A 14,303-nucleotide genomic window follows, 5' to 3' on the forward strand; every position below is an offset into this window, starting at 1 on the left:
GTTTATAAGTACAGCCTGCCTTCTCTCCCTGCCTAGAACATTCCACAGCTCCCCAGCCACTCCCAGCATTCATGGCTTCATCAGCTCCACAGTAAATCCATTTTTGCTCCCATCATGCACATTATTTTGCTGATTATAAGAGTGATCAACAAAGTAAAAAGCAACATAATACAGAAAGCAAAGGCATCTAGAGTTCACCTTTGAGTCATAACAAAGGCCCGAAAGCACATTGGTTATCACCTGTAGCGGAATACCTAAACTTTAGCTAAAAATATGGATAAGGCAAAATGATACCTTTTATTCATTGTCTGTTACATGCCAGACTTTACCTTGTTTTTGAATGAGGAAAGAGAGACTCATAGAAATTAAGCAATCTCTTTAAGCGGAACCTAGGTATTTGCGTTCCATCACCCCTGCCTTTCACCAATGATTCAAAAAATGACTCTATTCAAATGTTCTGTAGACGGCCCTAGAACAGAAGATGCAAAATGACAGATGAGGCCATTCCCAGTGGTAGAATTCAGAAGCACAGAACATCTCCCCAAAGATACTAGACTCCAGCCCAGTGAGAACTTTCTTAATCAAATTACAACCCTCACAGCTGCTCAGAGATAGAGTTTGGGTTATTCCCCAACATACAAACTGCAGCCTGCTTTGTACCAATGTGCACTGATGCCAAAATAAATTCCTCTAAGCTTGAGATTTTGCCCTTTTTTTTTTTTTTAATCAGTTTGTAGAATATAGTAACTGTTATGGACTGGATTGCATCCCCCAAAAAGATATGTTGAAGTCCAAATGCCTGGTACTTTTGAACACATGTTTCCTTGTTTGGAAATAAGGTCACTGAAGATGTTGTTAGTTAATGTGAGGTCCTACTGGAGCAGGATGGGTCCTAATCCATCTAAGTGCTTTTCTTATAAAAGAGGAGAAGAGATACAGAGAAGCAGACACACGAAGGATGACAGGTGTAGATGCATTCAAAGCCAAGGAACACCTGGCACCACCAGACTAGAAAGAATCATCCTCTACAGATTTCAGAGGGACCATGGTCCAGCTGACCACGCTGACTTGGACTTCTAGCCCAAAAGAACTCTGAGACAATAAATTTTGTTGTTTGATGCTACATACTTTTTGATACTTTGTTACAACAGCCCTGGGAAACTTATGCAGTAACATATTCAGAATTTATGACTTCTACCAAAAAAAAAAAAAAAACCAAGCCTGTTGCCAGGTAGTCAATTCCAACTTATAGCGACCCTATAAGACAGAGTAGAGCTGCCCCATAGGGTTTCCAAGGAGCGCCTGGTGGATTTGAACTGCTGACCTTTGGGTTAGCAGCCATAGCTCTTAACCACTCTGCCAGGGTTTCCATGGGTATAGCTTACTAAATTTTTATCAACAAGCCACTTCAATACCCCTTGTCAATATCTGTGTAATGATGAAAAGTATTAAAAAAAGATTATATCGTATCATAAAAGGACAAATATTGTATGATTTCACCAATATGAAACACTTAGAAAGGCCAATGTATAAAGGTAAGGGTAAAGCAGTGTTTACTAGGGATGAGTGGGAAGGGGGAAAGAGGAGAATTTTGTTTAGCTAGCACTGAGTTTCTGTTTATGGGGATGGAAAATATGGCAATGGATACTGGCGATGGTTGCACATGATTGATATAATTGGTTTCATTGAATCCTACAAGTGACAAATATCAAATTGGCAAATATTGTATTATCTATGTATTGTGTTTACAACAATTAAAAAAAAAAAAAAGACTGTATTTTATGCACCTGGTGAACATGTTAAGTGCCCCAGACCATGCTGTCCTGAAGTTGAGAGAACCGAATCCTGGTCCTGGTCCTGCCCCAGTTACTAACCGCTTTTCTCAACTTGATGATTTCTCGCCTTTGGCTACAGGTGACAAAATTCTTTGCCTCTTTTACTGTAGGGTCCTTGGCTATAAAATAAAAATGGTAGACTTAGAACTCTTTTTTTTTTTTTTTAAACAGAGGACTGATACTTGAGGAAGTTTATCCTAGCGTTACTCTTAGCAGTGGTGACGGGAGTTGGAAGTGGCACTGGGAACTGTACTGGGAGAATGGATAAGTAAAATATGTTGGATGCATACCTTGGAATGTTACTAAGCTGTTAAAAGGACCAAACTAGACATACATACTGTAACAGAGAGATCTTATAAAGCAAAAAAAAAAAAAAAAAGAAACAATCAGTTCTGTAGAACAATGCCATTTATGTACATTAAAAACTTGTATCTTAACACAAATAACAGCATGAATTCTACAGAAAGAGATATTCAAATACATATATGAAAGACATCAGGTGCCTCAGTTGGGGTGGCTATTGAGTACGGGGATCAAGAAAGAAAGGGGAACAAGGAAAAGAAGGAACTTACATGGACGAATGTTTCTAGTGTGGCATGAAATAAAATATATGATCAACTCAATCCTGTGTGCTTGAGGTCAAGATTTCCAAGTTCTATAATAGTTCCGGAGACCCTGGTGGCATAGTGGTTAAATGCTATGGCGTTAACCAAGAGGTTTGCAGTTTGAATCTGCCAGGCGCTCCTTGGAAACTCTACGGGGCAGTTCTACTCTGTTCTATAGGGTCGCTATGAGTCGGAATCGACTCGATGGCAGTGGGTTGTAATAGTTCCTTGCTCAAGAAAGATTGTGGTAGTGAGGATCAAAAGCAAAATTACAGACTTAGAGTAGTATGAAACATAAATTTAAGCTAACGCACTTATGAAATGTAAGCCTTCTCATATTCATTCAAAATCATTGATAAGGTAAGGAAAGAAGCATTTAAAGAAACACTCAGAATTCGTGTTAGAATCAGATCCTCAGTTCACATATGGTCAAATCTGGGTCTTGAAGAAGTTACAGGAAACCCACATGTGATAATAATGAAAGATTAAATGCTCTCAGCCTTGGCCACTCACCAGCTTCGTCATTTCTGTCATCTTTCAGCCAGATTATCTTTGGCTCTGATTTCCCTGGCTTGCTTTTATAACCAGTTTTAGGCTTCCTCTTCCTTTGGCTGCTTTCTTGCACGTACATTATTGATATATCTTTTAAACAATAGTTCTTGCCTGGTTTGGCCACACACAATGTAAACTCTCTCTGTCTCTCCATCTTTCTCACACGCACACATCCTTAAACCTTTGAATAAAGCCAACTCTACAATCAGTGGCTTAGGAGTGAAATTGACTACAGAGGTAAACCAGAGACCAGACCCAGTGCCGTCGTAAAAGGATGGTGTAAACATGATGAGCAAAAAAATTCCAGACAATTTTTAGAATTTATTTATCTCATTAGGGAAGAGATGGCAAGGGTCAACACTTTTTTTTTTTTTAATTCTTTACTTTAGCAAATACTCTGTTCCTGTAGCCCAAACCTAGGTTTTTTAAAATTATATTACCATGTATGATGGGTTTAATATGTTTTCTAGAGAACACCTTCTTCTGATGATCATAGATCCCATCACCAAGTGGGAACCGAGTTTTAAGCCTCTTGCAACTTTGTCTATGACTGCAATATAAAGATTTCTTTCCTTTAGCTGTGGGGTCTTGCTTTGATGTTAAGAGGCTTTGGAGGGTAAACAAATTTTCAGATAGAATTAGGCAGATTCAAGATAATGTCTACTGTTAATAATGGAAAGAATTCGAAATATAGCATTGCTATTTTTTTTATCTGTCATTATCAGGGAATGAGGAGGTTCAGCTGAATGGACTTCCCAGATATCTGAGCTTTTTATTTTTAAAGGCTAAATATTATTATTATAATAAGTATTGGTAGTTTTAATATCATTACTTTGGATGAAAAAATTTTACACTGAATTATTTATTTCTAAATTATTTATTTACTGAATAGAATATGTTGGTTATCTTTTCAACATTTGTTGATGTTGTCCTGAGTAGTAGTTGTGACACTTACTGTAAGGCAGTGTTGGGAGGGGCAGTGTAGCATGGTAGTTAAGCGAATAGACTCTGGAGCTAGAGTACTTGGGTTTGTATGTGACAATAATGAATTGTATGACCTTGTGCAAGTTACTTAACCTCTTGTACTTCATAGGGTTATTATAAGAATCAAATGAGGTAGTGTCATAGATTGAATTATATCCCCCCAAAATAACTGTCAACTTGGCTAGGTCATGATTTCCACTATTGTATGATTGTCTACCATTTTGTCATCTGATGTGATTTTCCTGTGTGTTGTAAATCCTATCACTATGACTTAATGAGGTGGATTAGTGGAAGTTACATTGATGAGATCTACAAGATTAGATAGATAGTGTCTTAAGCCAATCTCTTTTGAGATATAAAAGAGACAAGTGAGCAGAGAGACACAGGGGACGTCATACCACTAAGAAAGCAGTGCTGGGAGCAGAGTGTGTTCTTTGGACAAAAGGTTCCTGTGCTGAGATGCTCCCGGATCAAGGGAAGACTGATGACAAGGACCTTCCTCCAGAGTCGACAGAGAAAGAAAGCCTTCCCCTGGAGCCGGTGCCCTGAGTTTGGACTTCTAGCCTACTGGACTGTGAGAGAATAAACTTTTCTTTGTTAAAGTCATCCACTTGTGGTATTTCTATTATAGCAGCATGCATCTGAAACTGGACAATGAATAAGGAAGACTGAAGAAGAATTGACACCTTTGATTTGTAGTGTGGGCGAAGAATATCGAAAATACCATGGACTGCAAAAAGATCGAAAAATCTGTCTTAGAAGAAGCACAGCCAGAATGTTCCTTAGAAGCAAGGATGGCGAGACTATGTCTCACATACTTTGGATATGTTACTGGGAGAAGGACGTCATGCTTGGTAAAGTAGAGGGTCAGCGGAAAAAGAGGAAGACTGTAACAATGGGCTCAAGCATAACAACAATTGTGAGGATGGCGCAGGACCCGGCAGGGTTACATTCTGTTGTGCATAGGGTCTCTATGACTCAGAACCAACTACATGGCACCTAACAACAACAACAACAGATGACTGAGAAGGTAGTATTTGTAAAGAACTTACTGTAGTGCCTAGCACATTGTAAGCATTATGTATATGTTTGTTAAATAAAAATACATTTCAGCAAGTCTTATTAAGGTATATGTAAATGGCCTTAGACTACTGTGGTTTTCCTTTTAAGTTATGTTGGCTTTTTATAGTTTCTGCCTCCTCTTTTTTGATTGGCTACCAATAGAGTCTATCTCTAGTACCTACTTTCACTCCCTTATTAACTGATATAAAAAAAAATTCTTTTTATTGTGCATTAGGCGAAAGTTTACAGAGCAAATTAGTTTCCCATTTGATAGTTTGTACAGGCAGTGTCCCATGACGTTGTTTTCATTCACCACAATATGTCAGCACTCTCCCCTCTTTAGTCCTAGGTTCCACTTTTCATTTCGTCCCGGTTTTCTGCCACTTCCTGCCTTCTCATCTTTGCTTTTGGGCAAATGTCGCCCTTATGATCTCGCATAATTTATTGTTCTAAGGAGCACGTTCCTCTCAGGTGTTAATTTATTTTATGGGCCTGACTATAGTTTGCCTGAAAGGTGGTCCAGGTATGGCTTCCATTCCAGTTCAGAATGGTGTCTTAGGAGTTCCTCCAGTCTCTGTCAGACCAATAAGTTTGGTCTTTTTTGTGAATTTGATTTTTTGCCTTACATTTTTCTCCTGCTCTGTCTGGCACTCTCTGTTGTGATCCCAGTCAGAGTTGGTGGTGGTGGTAGCCAGGCACCATCTAGCTCTGGTCTTGGGGTCGTGTGGACTGTGGTTCATATGGTCCATTAGTCTTTTGGGCTAATTGCTCCCTTGAGTCTGGTTTTCTTCACTTTTCTTTACTCTGGATGATAAGAGACGAATAGTTGTATCTTAGTCACTTGCAAGCTTTTAAGACCCCAGATGCTACTCACCAAAGTAGGATGCAGAATTTTGTCTTTATTAACTATGTTGTGGCAATTGTCATAGATGTCCCTTGAGTCTATGGTCCTTCGCCTTTGAGCCTAGGAACTTCACCCTGCAAGGTGTTTGGTTATGCCTAATGAGCTGCCCTGACTGGGGCCCTTGTGTGCTCTATTATCTATATTAATATATAAGTAGCACCTACAGTTATGTATGTATAAATACCAACCACCAAACCTATATATGTAGGTGGATGTGTTCCCTTACACCCACCCACACCTCTTGGCATATCTGTGTACCTATGCATCCATTTGTAAATTAGTGTTTGTTAATACTATTGTTGCAAGATTGTCTATACTATAGTAATTACCATTGTTGCCTTTGTTCTTGTGTTCCTCTCAGTGTCCTCCTGTGCCTTGGTCATGTTTTGCTGACTTCCCCCAGATTGTGTATTGCCTTTCCCTTCACCAATGTTAACATGCCTTTTATCAATTTGGTAATTTTCCCTCCCTCCCCTGGTAACCATCAAAAAATGTTTTTTAATTGATTATTTTTAATTTGTGATGGCCTGGGAAATGAGGACATCAACTTATTAGAATTATGTCTGAAATTAAGCTGCATAGTTTGAAGATCTCTCTTATGAATCATGCGTGTGGTCTTTAATTCTTGGATGAGGAGACACCTATCTTAGATCTTACCTGCTAGGAAAAGGTCCTTTTCCCTCCGCTTCCAGTCACTGATTATGTTCTGAATAATTGAGGTCAATTGCTAAGTGCTCTCTGGTTAAATAGGTTTATCAGATTACTTTTTTATTCCGTAAATATATTCTGTGTTGAGCATCACAGTTCTTCCCCCTTTCCTCCCCGTTCTTGCCGATGCTTATAGGAAGCAGCAGTTACTCTGGGAGAGTGTAGAGCATTTTGGGTTAAAGGGAAGAGGAACAGATTTTCATGGTGAATGATAACTAGATTATCGTCTCTCACTGTAGCCCTCTATTACTGATTGCAGAGAACTACCGTAAAACTCTGCTAGGTCCTGGACTAGCAAGGCTTCTTAAAAGTTTGTAACCTAACCTGTGACTATCCTACACTAAAGCAGGTTTATATTTCCGATTGTGATGTATGAGATGAGGCAAAGCTGGTGAAAGCGCACGTAAAGCACCGTTACTTGGATCCTCCTCCACTCCCTTCCACTTTCCCTCTCAAAAATGCCCGACAACTAAGAAACAAGCGCACCATTTATTTGGAATTATTCTTCTTGGCCTTGTAGCTACTGGAAAAAGTGAGCTTCAGAGAAATCTTGAAGGTAGCCAAAAGAGACCTTAATTTAGGGCATGGTCATAAAATTTTAGAGTTGGAAGTTTCCATAAAGATTATTTTAGTTCAATTTTTGGATTTTCAGATGAGGAAACTGAGACCAGGAAAAGTAAAATGACCTGACGAAAATCACAAAAACCACAGCTTGGCTGTTTAAATGCTGATGAGGCTACAATTTTTTTTTTTTTTTTTTTACCAAAACTTGCCAAAATGAAAGTTCTATGCTTCCTGAGCGTGGGCTACCTTGATCACCCCTGTCCAAACCATTAGACCTGCTATAAGCCCTCAGGCATATTATAAACTCTACTAGTTTGGTCTCTTTCAGTTGCAAGTGATAAAAAACCCTGCCTAACCCTATGGGACAGTTCTACTCTGTCATATGGAGTTGCCATGGGTCAGAATTAATTAGATGGTACCCAACAAAAACGACAACAAAACTTGCTTAAAGAAAGGGGGATATTTATTGGCTCATGTAATTAAAAAGTCTAGGGAGAGGTTTGGCTTCAGGTTTCCCGTGATCCAAGGGGTCAAATGATGTCAACAGAACTCAATTTCTCTATCACGGAACTGCTCCACATTCTGTCATTCTCAGACAGTTTCTTCCTTCATGTTTCAAAGAAGGTGGCAGCAACTCCAGGCCCTATCTCTCCTTAGATTCAAGTCCAATCTCTCTTCTCCAGAAGTCCCAGAGACAGACTCCTGTCATCTTATTAATGCTGATTGGGACCATGTGCCTTATACAAACCAATCACTGGGGCCAGGAAAAATTTGATACATTGATTGACTTAGGTTTGGGTCATGTATAGTGAGAATTAGTACACAAATGATGGGAAGACAATTAATACACACATGTCATTTACTGTTTTCTAACTACAGCATATTCTCTGCCAGACTGTTCTAAGAAGTTTACAAAGATTAACACATTTAATCATTTTAACAACCTAATGAGACATGTACTATTATTATCTCTATTTTAAAATTAGAAAACCAAGCAGGAGAGAGATTATGTAATGTGCCCAAAGTCACACAGCTGGGAAGCTGTAGAGCAGCCGTAATTCCAGTCCAGGCAACCTGGTTCCTGCATACCTGCCCTTACTTTACTTCTCCACTGCATGCACCAAATAATTTAATTTAATTCTTTCTCTTACCTGTACAATCATCTTTTAACTACAGTAGTTTACTGAGTCAGGGCTATGGCTGTTTTCCTCCTTTTTGACCCCAGTAGTCTGATTAAATGGAAAGGTAAGTGACTCACACAAGGTGGACAGGCAGGGCCTGAAATAAGGGGCAGAGGCAGTGCTGCGTCAGTAACAACTAATTCACAGTGTCCCGGCTTCCTTTGTAAAGTGTCGTTTGAGCTCTTGTAGAATGTGTTCCCATGCTCACTATATTTGCTAATTCTGGGAACTGAGAAGATTTGCCAATAAGCTTCTCGGAGATGGATGGCTTCTTAAATGTCAAATGAAACACTGAGCAGTTAAATTGTGCTGTTTAAAATGTCAGGGAAAGCCATTATTTTTGCAGACGGAGTTTCAGTGTGATCTGATTTCAAGTCAATGAAATGACTCCTGTCTTTGAAAAGATTTCTTTTCTTATTTTGAAAGAATTATTTTGTCCAGGGAAGAGTGGTCTAAGAGGCAGTGCTGGCTTCTGAGCCCTACTTTGACACGGGGAGATAGCTCACCCTTCTCGTCTCCTCCAAGACGTCTCCACCCTAGACTAGCCCAGACTTCCTGGAAACTCCATGGACTGCTAGTGACCTTCCTAGCCTTTCTCCACCTTCCTCCTCCTTCCCACCCCAGTAACGGAACTCTGGGTGATGTGTCCTCCAGAATTCATTTCCAGTTACGTTATTTTAAAGTGTTTTTTTTTGCAGAGCACAGTGGGGACTGCAGATTAAAATTTATAACCTAAGAGAGTATTATAAGTGTGTGATTTATAGTGGAACAGCCTGTAGGCAAGTACCAAATAATAACCAGTCCCAGTAGAGATTTAGAGTCTTGAGGCTTTGGGGTCTCTTGAGGCTTTGGGCTCTATTTCTCCATACCTGACATTTTCATCCAAGCCTTATCAGGTCATTAAGAGCCTGAATTCAATCATCAAAAAGTAACCTGTAGTTTGGAGTCCCTGGGTGGTGCAAACAGTTAACACATTTGGTGGCTAACCAAAAGGCTGGTGGTTTGAGTCTACCCAGAGATGCCTTAGAAGAAAGATCCAGTGATTACTTCTGAAGAATCAGCAACTGAAAGCCCTGTGGAGCACAGTTCTACTCTGACACACGTGGGGTCATCGTGAGTTGGAGTTGACTTGACTGCAACTGGTTTTAACCTGTAGTTTAAACGATATGTGGGGAAGTGGGCAAGAGAGAGGTCTGTAATGTTCCTGTGGAAGCAGAATGGGAAAAGAAGGGTTAGAGTTGCCTCTACGTATCTGCGAATCTTCAGCCTTTTAAAGCACTGTTTTAGTACAGTCGTCTCCTCCTCCGCTTGCTTCCGCTCTCATCGTGACCCAGCTAATCATCTGAAAATTGTTAGGTTGTAGGAACTGACTCCCAATCCGTCTCTGTATCTGAAATTATATGGTAAGGCCTACCACATAATTTACGAGAAACACAATTAATTATTATTATTTTTTTTGGTGACTCTGGATTGGTAGCGTAGGAGACTGCCATCTTGTGTCTTACCAAGACTCAGTATGAATATATTGTTTTACATGTTCTAGATCATCTCACTTATAAAGTGCTTTGAATAAGGTAAACAATATGCCACAGAGCCAAAATCATTGAACTGCATGCATGTCAAAAGACCCAGTTTTTATTTCTTAGTATCAACTTTAGAACCATCTAGCCGGGTGATGGTAAACAAATCAAAATCGTTCTGATCCTTTTGTCTTCTCATGTGAAAAGAGGAAACGAACAAGATCATTTTTACTGCCTGCTTCCCCTACTTGAAGAATCCAATTTGTATCTATGAAATCAGCTTTTAAAAAGTATCAGCAATTATTTTCTGCCTCTGTAGTCTTGGAAATGTAAATGAATATTTGCTCCTATGTAACAGATAAGAAAAGTAAGGCACAGAGAGATTTAACATCAGAACCCTCGGTCCTTTGAAGGGACTGTTACCTTGTATGACACTCTGCCCTTGAGTCACTTACCTGCATCACACAGGCACATGCTGGTTCTTGCCTCCTGGGAGGAACACAGTAAAGCCAGTGCGTTTGACTAGTTTGGCTCCCAGATTGCTCAGCCAAGGGATGATGGCTTCAAAACAATTTTGAGCAAGCAAAGCATTAGTCAGCTTGGGAAGAACTTTATGGCTTGGGAGGAACTGCTCAGGGGAGGTAGAGGCAACAGTATACCCTATTCATCACAGGAGGGCCATCTGCCCTAAGTCAGTCAGGGAAGGATATGGCTGGGGCCCACACAGAGAAAAGGGAGGCAGTGAGTAAAACAAGCTGGACTGAAAGAAGACTTAACTTCCAGTCTACTTCTGTCAAATACTTAGCACTGGGTAAGATGCATACCTTTTCTGGCCTTAACTTCTTTATCTATAAAATGGGAGGACAGGACTAGACCATCTAAGATCTACTTGATTCTTTTTGAGAGTGTAAATCCCCTTCTGTGCCACAGAAGTGATTTAAAGGCTTCACCTTAATTTTCAAAACAAACCCTAAGCGATCAGAATGCTCTCTCTCCCCAAGGCTCTCTGTCTTCTCCTTAGCTTAAGTAGTCTTACTTCTCACGGCCTGACTTGTACTGTCGTTGGTCATATATGCTCCTGTCTCTCCTGCTGTGGGCTCTTGGCAGACAGGGACCAGATTTTATTCACCTGAGGCTCTCCTATATCACATAGTGACTGCTGTCTTGCCTTTTGTTTGGAAGAACTGCATATCCGGGAACTTACAAGTCTATGATTGCTCAACATTCCAAATATTATTTCTCAAATTTTCTCTGCTGATCATTTAATAGGAGTTCCTGGGTGGTGCAAATGGTTGACATGCTTGGCTACTAACCTAAAGACTGGAGGTTTGAGTCCACCCAAAGTTGACTCAGAAGAGAGGCCTGGAGGTCTACTTTAGAAAAATTGGCCACTGAAAACCCTATGGAGTGCAGTTCTACTCTCACACACCTGGGGTTGCCATGAGTCAGAATCAACTCAACGGCAGCTGGTTTCTAACAATTATTTAACAATTTCCTGACTAACTTTCATGGTATACTAAAAACAACCCCAAAACCAAACCTGTTGTCCTCAAGTCAATTCAACTCATAGTGACTCCATAACACTGATACGAAAATCTAGAATACCTTCACTTATGTGTACGATTACTGATTCACAGTTTACTTTTTTTTTTTCATGAACGGAGCAGCAACTTACATGTGCACATATGTGCCTAGCTATAGCTAAATCTATATTCTTCTTGCTAGTATGTATTGTGTTGGCTTTAAAAACTGAACAATTTTTATACTTGTTTTTAATTTTTATTTTAGAGCCCTGGTTGCCTGGTTACAATTTTTTCCTAGTCTTGACTCTTCTCTCATGCAGAATTTTAAAGCTGGAAGGGTCCTTCAAGGTCATCTCTGATCCAACTCCCTATTTCATAGCTGAGAAAACCGAGGCCCAGAGAGGTCAAGGTACCCCTGCTGGTCTTAGTCAAGTGAAAGCTTGACCTGATGGGCCTTGATCCCCCGTCTGATGATTGTTTCTCTGCTACAGCACAGTAATAAATATTTCTGTTCTTTACTTACATTCTGTTACAGAAAGGTAGAGCAATTCAGGTATAAATATCCCTCTTGATTGTCTCAGAGATGTGCCTCTTTATGAATATTATTCGTTGGTCGAAGAAAACACTCCTGGGTAAGTGGAAGATATGTTTTCTGTTTCTTCAGAAGCCTATTTCACTCTGTGCCAAGGAGACAGAGTACAAGTGCTGGTTAATAATTTATAGTATGCATTCATCTCCATTCCTCTTTGACTAAAATATTAATTCTCCATTGATCATCATTATTTGCCTTTTGCCCAGGCAATATACAATGTGCAGAGAGTTTGATGAAAGGGTTATTTCCTAGACTCATCATGGCCCCCTGTGATCTGCCAGTAATTTACTGACTTTATTTACTTGTGGCAATGAGCACACCATGTAGAGTATGCTGGCTGCTAAGACTGTCCTGGGTGTCTCTTTTTCTAGGGCAGGACAATGTAAGAAGCACAGCTGTTTTTCTAATTTAGTCTTTGCAGCATGTGTCTGCATTTTTATTACATTTTGAATGGTACAGTGCAGGTGAATATTGTATATAAAAATTTTTAACCTGATTTCTATTAACAAGGTGAATTTATTTAAAAATATCTTAAGTGTTTGGGGTGTATCTGTATATACTAAAAAAAAAAAAAAAAAAAAAAGGCCCTAGAAGATGGGGCATATATCTGGTTGATGTTTAGCGATTTAAGAATTATGTAATTTTTCACAAATTATAATCCAGAAGATAGAAGAAATTTAGAATGGGAGTCATTATATATATATATATATGCTAAAATAGGAAAACTTTATATTTGACTTTGGAAGACAATCCATTCTTTGCTAACTGTGAATTTTTTATTTGCCTGAGAAAATTGGTTTTCCTAAAATGTGAACATTTTGACTAAATTATGAAGCCATGAATGACTGCATAAAGAAGGAGCTAGAGCACTTCTCCTGCTTCTGCGTTTGGCCGCTTGTCCATTTCCTTTCTATCACCTTTTTCCATGTCGAGGATTGTTCCCTTCAGCCTAGGGGACCCTCAAGCTAGCTACCCTCACCCCTCTACCTCTCTGACTTTCATCTCTATCTTCCTCTTTTGTACTTACAAGAATATTTCTGCTTTTACCTTCTCCCACTACCTCTTTAAATCATCTGTTACTTTAAATAAACTCAGGAACTCCAACAGCTCTTAGTCCACTGGAATTTGAGCCACATCCCCATTCCATACTCGCAATTTCTCATAGATGATGAGCCAATGGTGGGACGATGGTGGGGTGGTTGGTTACTTTAACACACTTCAAGGATAATGGATTCATATTACAATTGCTCCTCCCCAGCTGGTGGCCCAGTTCCACCCATCCCCCCAGCTCAGTGAGACAGATCTTCTGTTTGAAGTCATTTACGCCTTTCCTGCATATTGAGGGAAAAAGACTTGGCAACTATACTCTACTCTTGAATATTTTAACAGCACTACTTGACAAATCACCATTTTAATATATCAATTCTTGATATATATATGTGTATCAATCAGGATCTAGCAAGGAAATTAGAAACCATCTTAAGAATTTCTAAGAGAGGGAATTCAATATATTTACCCAGGTGTTGGAGAAGCTGGGAGTCAAACAGGCATTGATCAACAGAGAGAAAAGTGAAGGAAGACTCCAGGAGTCCAGATGACCCCAGGTGACTCCTGGATCACCTTGTAGTGGCTGGAACCATGGCCACCAGGTGCTGAAGCCAGAGAGGAGACCCATCAGGCATCTGAGAAGTCATCCCAGGTAGAGGGAGCTGCGGCCTCAGGCTTCTCCCCATTCTCCACCCCTTCCACCATCTCATGTCAGTTGGCCCCCTTTGGCCATCCAATCACAGAGAGAAGCCAGTGACACTGGAGCTTGGCAAAGAGATTCTGTTGAGATAGGCCCTCCAACCCCTGCCCCTCAATACGGATTAGAGTTGGATGGGTGGCATGGGGAAGGGCAAGGAGAAGAATAGATTATGTAGCAAATAGGCTCAGGACATGTCCACAAAGGTTATCAGCTGATCCTAACTGAGCTCTCTTGACCATTGTTACTGCCTAAATCTGAGTACGGCTTTAGGAATTCAAAGGGACAGGGAGCAAGGAGGCCTAAAGTTATTCAGAAGCTCCTTTGGAAGATCTGTTTAAGCATACTTCCCTTCGGGACTCTCTGTTTTCCTTCTTCTTCTATTCCATTCCCACCACTTAAACTTGTTTAAACTTTCCTTGTGGTCACTAGTCAGAATTATGTGGGTTTACTGAGGAAAGCCTCAACTTTTCTTCTGCTGGCCCAGAGCCTTGGTTTAGAGTTTGAATAATTAAGTCAAGGATGCCTG

At 40.0% G+C, this 14,303-nt stretch overlaps 1 long non-coding RNA gene across 9 annotated transcripts in view; it reads left to right on the forward strand.

The window, feature by feature from the left end:
* LOC111750320 (uncharacterized) overlaps positions 1 to 14,303 on the forward strand; it is a 150,039-nt gene that overhangs the window by 24,607 nt on the left and 111,129 nt on the right. Inside the window, exons 3-4 of one of the 9 annotated variants that reach the window (XR_010318110.1) lie at positions 11,974 to 12,070; positions 13,551 to 13,729. The exons of 7 other annotated variants lie outside the window; for them this stretch is intronic. This is a non-coding gene — a long non-coding RNA (uncharacterized LOC111750320). The remainder of the gene's footprint in view (positions 1 to 11,973; positions 12,071 to 13,550; positions 13,730 to 14,303) is intronic. One more of the 9 variants, XR_010318109.1, reaches the window with a different exon arrangement.

The sequence above is a fragment of the Loxodonta africana genome, chromosome 16 (assembly GCF_030014295.1).
Source record: "Loxodonta africana isolate mLoxAfr1 chromosome 16, mLoxAfr1.hap2, whole genome shotgun sequence".
Classification (NCBI taxonomy): Eukaryota; Metazoa; Chordata; class Mammalia; order Proboscidea; family Elephantidae; genus Loxodonta; species Loxodonta africana.